A 12,652-nucleotide genomic window follows, 5' to 3' on the forward strand; every position below is an offset into this window, starting at 1 on the left:
GATGTTCATAGACTTACAAGCTGCCTGGCAGCGTTGAGTCGGTTCATTTCTCATCTCGGTGAGAAGGCATTGCCTTTGTACCGACTCATGAGAAAGTCCGATGGGTTCGAGCGGACTAATGAAGCAGAAGCAGTGCTTGTCGAGCTAAAGCCCTGCTTTCTACCCAGCCGGTGCTTCCTGCTCCGCACAACAAAGAACCTTTGCTCTTATACATCGCAGCTACAAATCAAGTCGTCAACACAGTTGTAACTGTTGAGCATGAAGAAGAGGGAAAATCCTACAAAGTCCAACGCCAGTATACTATATTTCCGAAGTATTGACTCCTTCAAAGCAAAGTTACCCCCATTATCAGAAGCTCCTCTATGGCATATATGTATCATCGAAGAAGGTGGCACAGTCCTTCCAAGATCACTCGGTCTTAGTCGTTAGTGACGCTCCGTTGTCTGAGATCCTCAACAACCGAGATGCGGCTGGTCGAGTGGCCAAATGGGCCATTGAAGTCTTATATTTGATATCAAATTTGAGGCAAAGAAGGCAATCAAGTCTCAAGCGCTTGCAGATTTCATGGTCGAGTGGGTAGAACATCAACAGCAGGCCCAAATTCACTTGCCACACTAGACCATGTTCTTTGATGGTTCTAAAATGTTGAACGGGTCTGGTGCCGGTGTGGTTTTGGTATCTCCAAAAGGTGACAAGCTCAACTACATTCTCTAGATCACTTTGATTCCTCCAATAATGAAGCTGAATACGAGGCACTCCTCTACGGGCTATGTTTGTGCATCTCACTCAGGGTCTGACGCCTGATGGTATACGGTGACTCGGATTTTGTGGTCAATCAAGTGATGAAAGAGTGGGATGCCGGGAATCCTGCCATGACCGGATATTGCAATGCAGTAAGAAAGCTGGAGAAGAAGTTTGAAGGTTTGGAACTCCATCATATTCCCCAAGTGAAAAATCAAGCAGCTGACGACCTAGCCAAGATTGGATCCACTCGGCACTTTGTACCCAACAACGTGTTTCTGGAACATTTTTATTCTCCTTCAGTACAGGAAGATCCGTTCACTGAAGAGCCCCCACAAGCGATAAGCACTTCCAACCCGACTGAGGTCCATGTTCCAACAGTCATTCATCTGGTCATGGAGATTCTAGTTATTACGCATGATTGGACAGTTCCATACATTGCATATATATTGAGCCAAGAACTCCCAAAAGATGAGGTTTAAGCTTGGCAGATTGTCCGTAGATCCAAAGCATTTACTGTATTGAACAGACAACTTTTCGGAGAAAGTGTGACTGGTGTAGCTTAGCGGTGCATCTCTCCTGAAGAAGGACGATTGATTCTAGATGAAATCCACTCTGGGACCTGTGGCCATCATGCGTCCTCTCGGACAATTGTTGCCAAAGCATACCGAGCTGGCTTTTTCTGGCCACATGCTAATGAGATGGCCAAGGAAATCGTGGATCACTGTGAAGGATGCCAGTTTTACTCTAACTTGTCAAATAAACCCGCGTCTGCTCTGAAGACTATTCCACTCGTATGACCATTTGCCGTATGGGGTTTAGATATGGTCGGTCCTCTCCGAACAGGTCAGAGTGGGTTCACTCATTTGCTTGTGGCGGTCAACAAATTCACCAAGTGGATTGAAGCCAAGCCCGTGAAAAAGCTGGATTCTCGCACTAGCTCAAGTTCATAAAGTAAATAACATTTCGATACGGAGTGCCCCACAGTATTAACATGAACAATGGTTCTAACTTTGACTCGGAAGAATTCACATACTTTTGCTCCACCGAAGGCACTCGGGTTAATTACGCGTCTGTTGCGCACCCCCAATCTTATGGTCAAGGTGAGCGAGCGAATCGACTAATCCTTCAAGGGTTGAAGCCTTGACGCATGCGAGATTTAGAACATGCATACGAGGCTTGGGTTACTTTACTACCGTCAGTTCTGTGGGGCTTGAGGACGACACCCAATCGATCGGCTGGACGCACTCCTTTCTTCTTGGTTTACGGGGCTGAAGCTGTCTTACCGATTGACCTCCTTCACAATTCTCCCCGCGTGGAACTTTATTCTGAGGCAGAAGCTGAAAAGGTGCGACAAGACGACATAGATCTTGTGTAAGAAGAATGCCAACTGGCCCTGATTAGGTTGACAGTCTACCAATAGGATCTACGCCATTTTCATGCAAGACATGTTAGGAGCCCGTCGTTTCCCGAAGGGGATCTGATGCTTCGAGTGGATCAGCAACGGCCACACAAGCTCGCCCCCGCATGGCAAGGACCTTTCGTCATTACCAAGGTGCTGAATAATGGAGCCTATCACCTCTTCAATCTCAAGAAGAGAATTGACGAACCGCATGCATTGAACGCAGATTTGCTACGACGATTTTACCCTTGATGACCGTATGATTCGATGTAATAAAAGTGTAATAGACAATGTTCTTACCAAAGCTATGACTCCTGCAATCTTTGCCGATTCCGATTGTGCAATCACAAATTTAGAAATACTCCGAGTGGTGAGCAACCCTCTTACTCGGAGGCTTAGCTGCGAATCAATCGCCTAAGTTAAAACCTACTCTGAGCGGTGAACAATCCTCTCACTCGGGTGCTTAGCTGAGAATCATTCGCCTAAGTGTCAAAACATACTCTGAGTGGTGACAAACCCTCTGACTTGGAGGCTTAGCTGAGAATCATTTGCCTAATATAATACCTTCTCCGAGTGGTGAGAAATCCTCTCAATCGGGGGCTTAGCTGCGAATCAATCGCCTAAGTTAAAACCTACTCCAAGTGGTGAGCAATACTCTCACTCGGGGGCTTAGCTACAAATCATTCGCCTAAGTGTCAAAACATACTCCGAGTGACGAGCAATCCTTTCACATGGGGGCTTAGCTGCGAACAAGCTTTCGCCTAAGTATTGAAACCTACTCCGAGTGACGAGCAACCCTCTCACTCGGAGGCTTAGTTGCGAATCATTCGTCTAAGTGTCAAACATATTCCGAGTGGCGACCAATCCTCTCTCTCGGGGGCTTAGGTGCGAATAGGATTTCGCCTAAGTATTGAAACAAACTCCGAGTGGCGAGCAACCCTCTCACTAGGAGACTTAGCAGCAAATCCGTCGCCTAAGTTAAAACCTACTCCGAGTGGTGAGTAATCCTCTCACTCGGGGGCTTAGCTGCGATTTTTTTTGCATAAGTATTGAAACCTACTCCAACGAGAAACCCTGTCACTCGGAGGCTTAGATGCGAATCATTCATCTAACTGTCATAACATATTCCGAGTGGCGAGTAATCCTCTCACTCGAGGGGTAAGCTGTGAATCATTGGCCTAAGTTAAAATCTACTGCGAGTGATGAGCAATCCTCTCACTCGGAGGCTTAGCTGTGAATCAATTGTCTAAGTTAAAACCTACTTCGAGTGACGAGCAATCCTCTCACTTGGGGCCTTAGCTGCGAGCAAGACTTCCCCTAACTATCGAAACATATTCCGAGTGACGAGCAACCCTCTGACTCAAAGACTTAGCGACCAATCAGTCGCCTAAGCTAAAAACACTCCGAGTGGTGAGCAATCCTCGCACTCGGGGGCTTAGATGTGAATCAGTCACCTAAGCTAAGAAACATACTCTGAGTGGCGAGGAATTCTCTCACTCGGAGGCTTAGCTGCGAACATGATTTTGCCTAAGTTTCTAAAAACCATCTGAGTGCACGACAATCCTTTCACTCAGGGACTTAGCCGTGAACGAGTCGTCGCATAAGTGAATTTGCCTGAGCATCGAACATCAAGTTCATTCAGAAACCAAATTAATTCATTCGATCAAAAGATTGGAAAGCCAAATGCAGATAAAACTCCAAGATCTACGCTCAGATTAAAGTTGTCTTGACGAACGAAAGTACTCAGGCTTAAGGTCCTAATGAAGTTTTAATCGGTTACACCATCTCTCGGCATACCAAGGAAAAATTTAGTCATAAATCAAAGTTTGTTAAGGAGTGGTAGGACTTGCAGGCTCGACCAAGGTATACAAGTCAACCCCATCAGCAATACAGGTAGCCGCGTCGATGAAGGTCTCCATGAAGTTCTTGAACTGAAGCTTCTTCAAATTCTACTCTTTAGCCTCCTTAACATGGACCCGAACGAGTGAAAGAGCCACATCGGATCCACAATGTGCAATAGATTTCTTCCAAGCTTGCACTCGGTCCGGAATCTGGTCAAGGCGGCTCATCATTGATTCAAGATCAGTTTGGAGAGTGTCTTCTAGCCACAGCTCCTTGTCAATCCTCTCGAGGGTGGTTTATAGTCTGACAACATATTCCTGAACTTTCCCGAGGCGAGCGTCGACACGGAACATGCTCATGGACACCGCATCTCCAACGGGTGACTTGACAGGGTCCAGATTCGGCTCCAGCTCTTCGGTCTCCTTGTCGAAGTCGTGGCAGAAGTCTGAACAAAGGAAAATGAAGAGTGGGTCATATTTGCATTCGGAAAAATTGGAGGAAATCCACTCGCTGGAAGGAAATTACCTGTGAGCATGCCGAACATCTTCTTCGCAAAGTTTCCCATGTAGCTCTCCAAGCCATTCCTTCCTCGAGGCATCTGTTCTAGCTTCTTGTTCCAGTCGTCCGGTTGTTGCTTCAGCTTGGTATTCTCCTCCCCCAATTTGCCGACAGCTGCGAGTTCTCTTTCCGCGGCCTCAGTTTTCTCCTTAGCTTCAGCGAGTGCCTTGCCCTTGTCTTCAAGTGCCTTCTTCAGGTGATTCAGCTCGTTCGTGGTTAACTCCAAGTCCAGCTGGAGTTGGTTCTTCTCCTTTTCCAAGTTGATGTACTTGGATCCAAGCTCACAAGATTTCCGAAATCATCAAGCAAGTAATTCAATCGACACTAGTATTTCGCCACTCTCGAGTGAAGAATAATAGTTTAGTAGACTGGATAGCGGCCCGCCGCCCCACCGCACACCCCTACAAAGTGTCATATCATGGTTGATGGGAATTCTATCCATCAAACCAGCAAGATAAATCTGACGGGTTCCGGCATTTCCATTCACTTGACAGACCGAGTGATAAAAGTACTGAAGTACAACCAGGGACCCCGAGTCCAAGTTCTTAAGACTACTGCCCATCGTACACGATCGACAGTAGTCTCGAGGACTACACCATGTGGGTGCACTTAGCATGCCCCCACTGGATACGAAACCACTCGACCAGGTCCGGCCTGCCTGAGTCAATAAAAAGAGTGAGATAAAGCAAATCTCTAAAACTATCTCAATCAGACCCCCGCCGGTGCAAGCACTCGACAACGGTCTCGGGAACTACACCGAGTGGGTTCACTCAGCATGCCCCCACTGGAATTATCGTCACTCTTGCAGGTCTCCCCCGTCGAGTGTTATCGATTATTTAAAACCAATCAAATACCCCTGCCGATATCACATTCATTCAACGGCGGTCTCGGGGACTACACCAGTGGGTTCACTCAGCGTGCCCCCACTTGAATTATCGTCACTCTCGCTTGTCTGCCCGATCAAGTGTTATCGATTATTGAAAACCAATCGAAGACCCATGCCGATATCACAATCATTCGACAGCGGCCTCGAGGACTACACCCAGTGGGTGCACTAAGCGTGCACCCACTGGACCAAAAACAAACAGGTGTACACTGAAAGAAAACACCCAGTGGGTGTGAAGTCAAGATGGAAAAAATGCAATCGGAAATAAACTTACAATCCCACTTACTCAGACATTAGCACAAAGTGCCGAGATGGCATCATACGCCAACTTGCTGTCTTTATACGCCTCCTTGGTTCGCATCATCACCTGCTCGGCTTGGATAATGGCTTCCTTCGTGGCTCTGGTTTGGTCTTTTAGAACATGTTGCAGAGTGAACATGGACAATGGAGGAGTCGATACAACGGTTGAGGTCACAAGAGTTGCTCGAGGTTGTTCCATTGATGGATGAGTCACAACAGTGAAGTCACTGGAGGAGCACTCGATGACTGGATCTTGAGCCCAGTGTTCACTCGGGACGGGCCTCCAAGTTCCAGAGGCAATTCAGAAGTCGACCGGTGTGGTTCTTCATCATCTTCCAAATAGATGACATTGGTAGCTGTCAGTCAGTAACATGAGTCGTTCCAACTGACCAATTTTATCCAGAAAGCATAACAGAATGAAGATTTATATACCTCGTTGGGAGGTGACCATGTCTGCAACATCCAAGTCCATAGGTTCTTCTTCTCCAGGAGGCGACGTCACCGAGGTAGCAGCTCTGGCAAGCAAATTCCACTCACACATCAAAGGCTTGAAGTTTCACAACGACAAAAGAAAGAAAGAGATAAACACTCACGCTGATGCGACTAGCACAACAATTCTCATTTGGGGCGGAGCCTTCCGTGGCTTGGGAGCATCAGGTTTGTGTAGTTTGGCAGCCTTCTCTGCCTAGTCAGTTTGGAGGCTCGGTCACGCTTCACATTCCTAGTGCTTGATACCAAGGTCTTGCTTCGGTAGCCACCGGATCATGGCGATGTTTGGATCGAGACTCGGTACGCAGTGGAGACTGGATCTCTTCCTCACTCTCCACCGAGTCGTCTTCGCTCCCCTCGTTGTCCTCAACATAGTCACGGTCGGTGCTGCCACCTTCACTTTCCCCACCGACGTCGAGTTGATCCTCGTTCGGCACGGGTGAATGCATGTTTGTGCACTCCTTCAAGATGTAAAAGCAGCAAAGTCAGTCGGCCAAAGATTCAATCACTCGACAAAGATATGAAAGTAATCGGTAAGGAAATAACTCACCATTTTCCGTGGCTTGATCTCAGCGGAGAAAGGCAAGACCCGCTTGGATCCTAATGGATTGTCGGAGGCTCCAGTGATGCCTCTGAGCCACTGAGCCATAGTTTCTTCGGAAACCTCCTCTGGGTGCAACCGAGTGGAATCCTCAGGGCCTGAATAATGCTACACGGTGTATGTTCATCTAGTTCCCTTAGTGATTTTTGTGGTTTCGACACTGATAGGTTAAGTGAATAATGTGTTTATAAGTGTACACGGGCTCTATAAGTCACCGAGGTGTTTGAGTTATACGATGAATATCGACCCCTAAAAATGTATGTCTTCGGGTGAAGAAATTGGTCTAAACTTGAAGACTTCGATCGCGATGAAATTGATATTCCTCATGAAGATATTGAAGATGAGGAATCTGGTGTGTCCTGAAGAAAAATAGTCTGAAGACTTTGAAGCTTGAAGATTTACACTTTCTATTTCATTTTCTTACTCTTGAGTCATAGGAACACCGTACTGCTAAAGGGGGTCAAAGTAATACTACGAAATGAATTTCCTCATGATGCTCAACCCAAGCCTAAACCTACAAAAGCCTCAAGTGAGGAATATGAGAGACATGAGGACTTTCACAGTTGAAATTTCTGACCATTGCCGCGACACGCGCCACCTCACTAATCTTATCCACACCAACAGTCACATAATTTAAGGGCATTTAGGTCAAATCATGTCGAGATGCTCCGAGGCTATAAATAGCCACCCCCACAACCACTAGCTGGTTGGCTGCTCCGAGAGAAACTCACACTAGTCATTTAGAGCAACCCAAATTCCTCAGAGTCTTCGAGAGTAAATCATCAAGTGAGGAAATACCCCAAACACCAAACCAAAAACCAAAAACGAAGTGATTGAGCATCACTGAAGAATTTGTTCCCGTGTGGAACTGAAGCATTTTACCATTGAGGATTGTGCATCCTCCAGACGGTTAGGCGTCATGGTCTAGAGCATCCAACAGTCAATTGTGGATTACCGGGTGACCGAGTTTGTGAGGGTTTGGAAGTCTGCCCCGAAGACTTACCATGAGAGTTGGGCGAGGACTATGTGTCCTTAGCTCACGGAGAATACGGTAGGGACTGTTTGTCCCGGGACTGTGTGTCCTTTGGTTTCAATACCAATCTGCTGCAAACCAGACGTACGACTGTCACAGAAGTTGGAACTGGATCATCAACAATTGTCTTCATCGTGAAACTAGTCCTAATTCTTCAACTCTTTCAATTCCTCAATATTGTATGTTGAAGACTTCCATTGTTACTATTTGAAGAATTTGCTAAAGACTTTCACTGAATTTCCTCAACCTCAATTTCTTCATACCAGTTAATCTTCACATGCTTATTCTGTGCCTGGATACTGTGCAAACAGATTTTCATATTCTTCATCAAGTAAATTGCTGTTATAATCTTTGCATCTCTGATCCTACGCTATTTCCGCAGCAAGTTATTCATGAGTGAGGAATTTCCTCAAAAGGAATTTCCTCAGCGATGAAACTCAAAAAATCGCCTATTCACCCCCCTCTAGTCGATATAACACACTTTCAATTGGTATCAGAGCAAGGTACTGCCTTGTTCTATGTCATTTATGTTTAAGCACGTGGAGTTTTTGTTATGTCGACTGCATGTATGAGCAAGGTTACTGCAGGATGTCCTATCTTTGAAGGAAAGGACTTTCCCTCACTACTAGGGAAAACCCTAGTAGTAGCGCTGGAAATATGCGTAGCAGTAGCGCTGGGTCGAGCGCTACTTCTATCGCACTACAGCTAAAATCTAGTAGTAGCGCAGGTATGGGAAGTGCTACTTGTAAGTAGTATTAGAAGTAGCACTTCCCTGCCCAGCGCTACTGCTAACTATAGAAGTAGGGTTTGCCCATAGTAAGCTCTGCTGCTAAGCAGCGCTACTGGTAAGTATTTACCACTGCTACTGCTAACTTTTACTGCTTTCCCAGCTTTGCACCCTCTACAAATTTGAGATATATTTATACAGATTCTGTACAATAGTTTCATCACATCATATTAAACATACACCATTCTCACATATCATAGACATACAGTAGTCTCGTCATACCATCATCATCATCATCATCATCATTCAATACAAAATATCATCACATGATCTCAAAAATAGCGATACATAAGTGCAATCATGTCATGTTTCGAATAAGTGCAACTGCATGGTCATGGCACACCCACACGTTTCATCATCTCTATCTACAACATGATGTAGAAGAGAAGAGCGATCAGCATGAGGAAGAGCGCGACTATGTAGTACCGGCAGTCCCGCCCCTGCTCATGCTGGAGTGTCCACCTGAAGTAACTAGTTTCCGCTTTGGCTCTGGTGTCGAACCCTTTGGGGGTAGCACCCGGGTACATGTGCACCTGGGCCTGAGCGGCTGGCTAGTGGTCGTAGACTCCTCGAACCCTCTCAACGTACATGACGTAGTAGTACTTCGCCATCTCTGATCTTGGTACCTCCATCGTGAGTTGTTGATTTGAACGATAATATGCAACATAATGTACTTGAGAAAACAAAGAGGCATTATTAGCAAAATAAAAGTAACCAATAGTAAACATAAATGACGAAGTTCCTCATACCCAAATCAATTAACTAGAACGATCTACGCTAGTTCAGGACCACGGTTTAGTTACATCACATAGTTTCTCCGTTCATAATTTGAAAGTTTTGCTATAGAAATACAGTAGTGATAAGGCATGCTAGTTCAGGACCACGGTTTAGTTACATCACATTGTCATTGACAATGAGTCATTCAGGTCCTGGTCCCAATCTTCATAGTCAGCGAGGACGCACCCGAGCTTCGTGAAAGGCTTCATGTCCAGACGCTGAGCGACTAGCAGTGCTCGGACATCAGCCCGCGTTATTGCCCCATTGTTGAACATCCCCGTTGGTTCAAGGACTTGCTTCATGATCACTTGGGCTAGTTCACACTGTATGTGATAAAACTCAGCTTGGATTCAATGATCCGGTGTCGTTCCTATGCTTGTGGCCCAGCTGACAATCTCGACATCGTTGGTAGTAGCTGACATGCGAAGGCGTTCATTATCCCTTCTGAACTCCATCATGTGATGCATGAGGTAGAATCGATCAGTCGTACTGTTGTGTCATTGCTGGATGCAGCAGAAGTTGGTGTTATGGCCGAAAGCCGGTGCTTTATTCCTTGTCTTTTTTACCTTGATATCTCCACGAGTCAGGATGAAGGTCCACAGGGCAGAGTTGAGAACACTCTTTACGTGCGTGTAATCCTTTTTCTTGAGGTTCTTCGACGAGTCCAAGTAGATAGCATGGGAGTATTCCGGGTATAGAACGATGAGGACGGCGCCGCCCCTGTTGTGCAAATTAAGTACACCTCAAATTATCCTCCATGCTTGCAAAGGAATGAAACATGTATGAAAGGATATGCGTGGATGGCTTACGAGGGATGATAAGGTAGGAGAATCGCTTCCTTGTCCTTATTAGCGATCATGAAATCGCCGAGGTACTTGCTCGCATAGTCATGGTGCTCTTTGAAAACTTCCAAGAAGTCCTCGTGCATATAGTATGGGTCCGCGACGCAGATATATTTGATGCTTTCCATATTGATGATGGAGTTGAGATACAACGCATACATGCGGATGAATTGGAAATCCAGTCTGGTCATGTGGAACATGTTGTAGATGTAGTCAAATCGCAGGTGGAACTAATTCACGGGCCAGGTATCGATGTACATCTTCCCACCCGACACATGAGTCGCGTAAAGCGGGTATCCTGGATGTTTCGCGACCAGAAGGTTTTTCTCTCTGGCCAGCACATCTTCATGGAGTCTCTTTAGATAATTGTTCAGTATGTGATCTAGCGCTTTGGTAGGTAGGATCGGCTCGCCGGTGATGTGGACACATGGCTTACCTTCGACAGGTATTTTGTCTACGACCAGGGGTTTCAGAGGCGGCTGGCTGCTTGAAGCACCTATGGCACCTATAGGTCTCTTGGTCAGTCTCTTCCTTTGCTTCTTGGGGGGTGGCGGTAGTGATCCCACCATACCTTCCCTAACCACCACTCCAAGTGTCCTCGGGCTAAACAGTGGATGGGCCTCGGGGGGTTGCTGGGTAGAGGCGTCATTTGGAGGCGTCTCCTATGACGATGGCTTGAAGCGGGACTTTTTGCATTCTGCCTTAGGATGTTCCGGCTCGTGTAAATCAGGCAGCATCAAGTCATCATCTCCACGGTCATAGCCTGAGTCTTCGGCGTCCTGAGCCATCAATCCATCATAGGTGGTATTGAAATACTGGTTCGGGTCCTCATCATCGTCCTCCGTGTCATCATCAAGATTTGCTTCTTCGACAGCGGGAGCGACATGATCTGGCACTAATCGAGGCTCTCCCTCGCGTCGTACGCTACCATCATCCGCCATGACAGGTGCAGGTAATTTGGTAGGTGGGGTGGTGTTCAAACCTTCTTGAGAAGTTGGCGTTGGCGTGATACTTGGCTCCACGAGACGAAGAAGAGACTTCGGCCAAGTCAAGAACCAGTTCTTGCATGTGCCAATAAGTGTAGGGTCTCGTCGTCATCGGCTTGTATCGGAGGTGGCAAATTTTCTAAGCCCGCTAAGACACTAGCCACGTTAATCTTGAAGATGCCATCGGGCATCTATAGGTTGTGGAACATGCGTTCCTTCGGCTTCACGATGGTTGCCTTTCCCACAGCCACCTTCTGGCCCTTGATGTCATAGAGTAGGGTGCGCGGGGTGTCGTCGGCCTACGAAGGAGACATGTCTGGGACATCAAACATCTGAAGAACGGAAGACTATAGACATGCTGGTGAAAAGGGTATGACGCATAATTATCATGAGGGCGTCGAGCTCAGCCACCGAGGAAGGCCCACTGAGCATGCCAGATATATTGGTCGGGCTGCTATGAACAGGAACGGGACCTTTTGCAGTTTCTTGGGCAGGTGTTGGTGTTGTGGTGTTCGCCGAGTTGCTCGCGACAAAGCTAGGAATTGGGCAGTCCTCTGGCCATGCATTTGGATTGCCCTTTGACCAATTGAAAATTGCCGGAATCAAGGTGGCCACCGCGTCAGTGACCAACCCACTTACTACGTCGACTAACTCTTCTTTGGTCTCAGCATTGGTCTTATTGACCGCAATCGCGACCTTCTCGTTGATTCTCTCCTGAGTGACGAACAACCGTCTCTTCCTTCTATCCTCTGGCCCCTCAGGGTAGAACGTCTTCCACGAGGCGCCATCTCCGACGCTGTGCACATGTCCATAGGACGAAGGGTTGTCCACCGGGACCTTTTTCAGTATGTTTAGGGCCCGGTTGAATGGGGTGTCCCAATTGGGCCTCGCCGACGACTATAACGACTCGTCGCTTTCGACTGCCTTTTGTGCTGCTCTTTCTGCAAAAGGAACGTGGACTGTTTACTGATGTGACAGAACTTGCAGTTCAATTGATTGGAAGCTAATAAGATGATGTGGTAATATAACAATTACCATAAGTCTCATGAACTCCCTCGTGTTCGGGTCTGTGTAAAAGATCTTTTTGACTTTGTCCAACATGTACCGGGACCTGATCCAGTCATGCTCCAGTGGGTTGGTGAACTCGGCCAAGGGGTCTGGGATCCTGAGACTTTCAAGTTCGGCGTCCTCCATGGCCCATATGTGCCTCTTCTCCTCGTAACCACAGCTTCCGAGGCGGTGGGGAGGCGTGTTCCTGGCCTGGAGCACCTTCATTTTCTCCGACTTTTCCTTGACCTCTTCTTTTTCACAATTCAAAAGGAATTTTGCAAAGTCTTATTCCGTTATTGTCGGATTATCAGCATGAATCTTGTACCATGGTTCATTCTTTCCAACCGCTTTTTTCACC

This window comes from Hordeum vulgare, chromosome 2H (genome assembly GCF_904849725.1).
Source record: "Hordeum vulgare subsp. vulgare chromosome 2H, MorexV3_pseudomolecules_assembly, whole genome shotgun sequence".
Taxonomy (NCBI): domain Eukaryota; kingdom Viridiplantae; phylum Streptophyta; class Magnoliopsida; order Poales; family Poaceae; genus Hordeum; species Hordeum vulgare.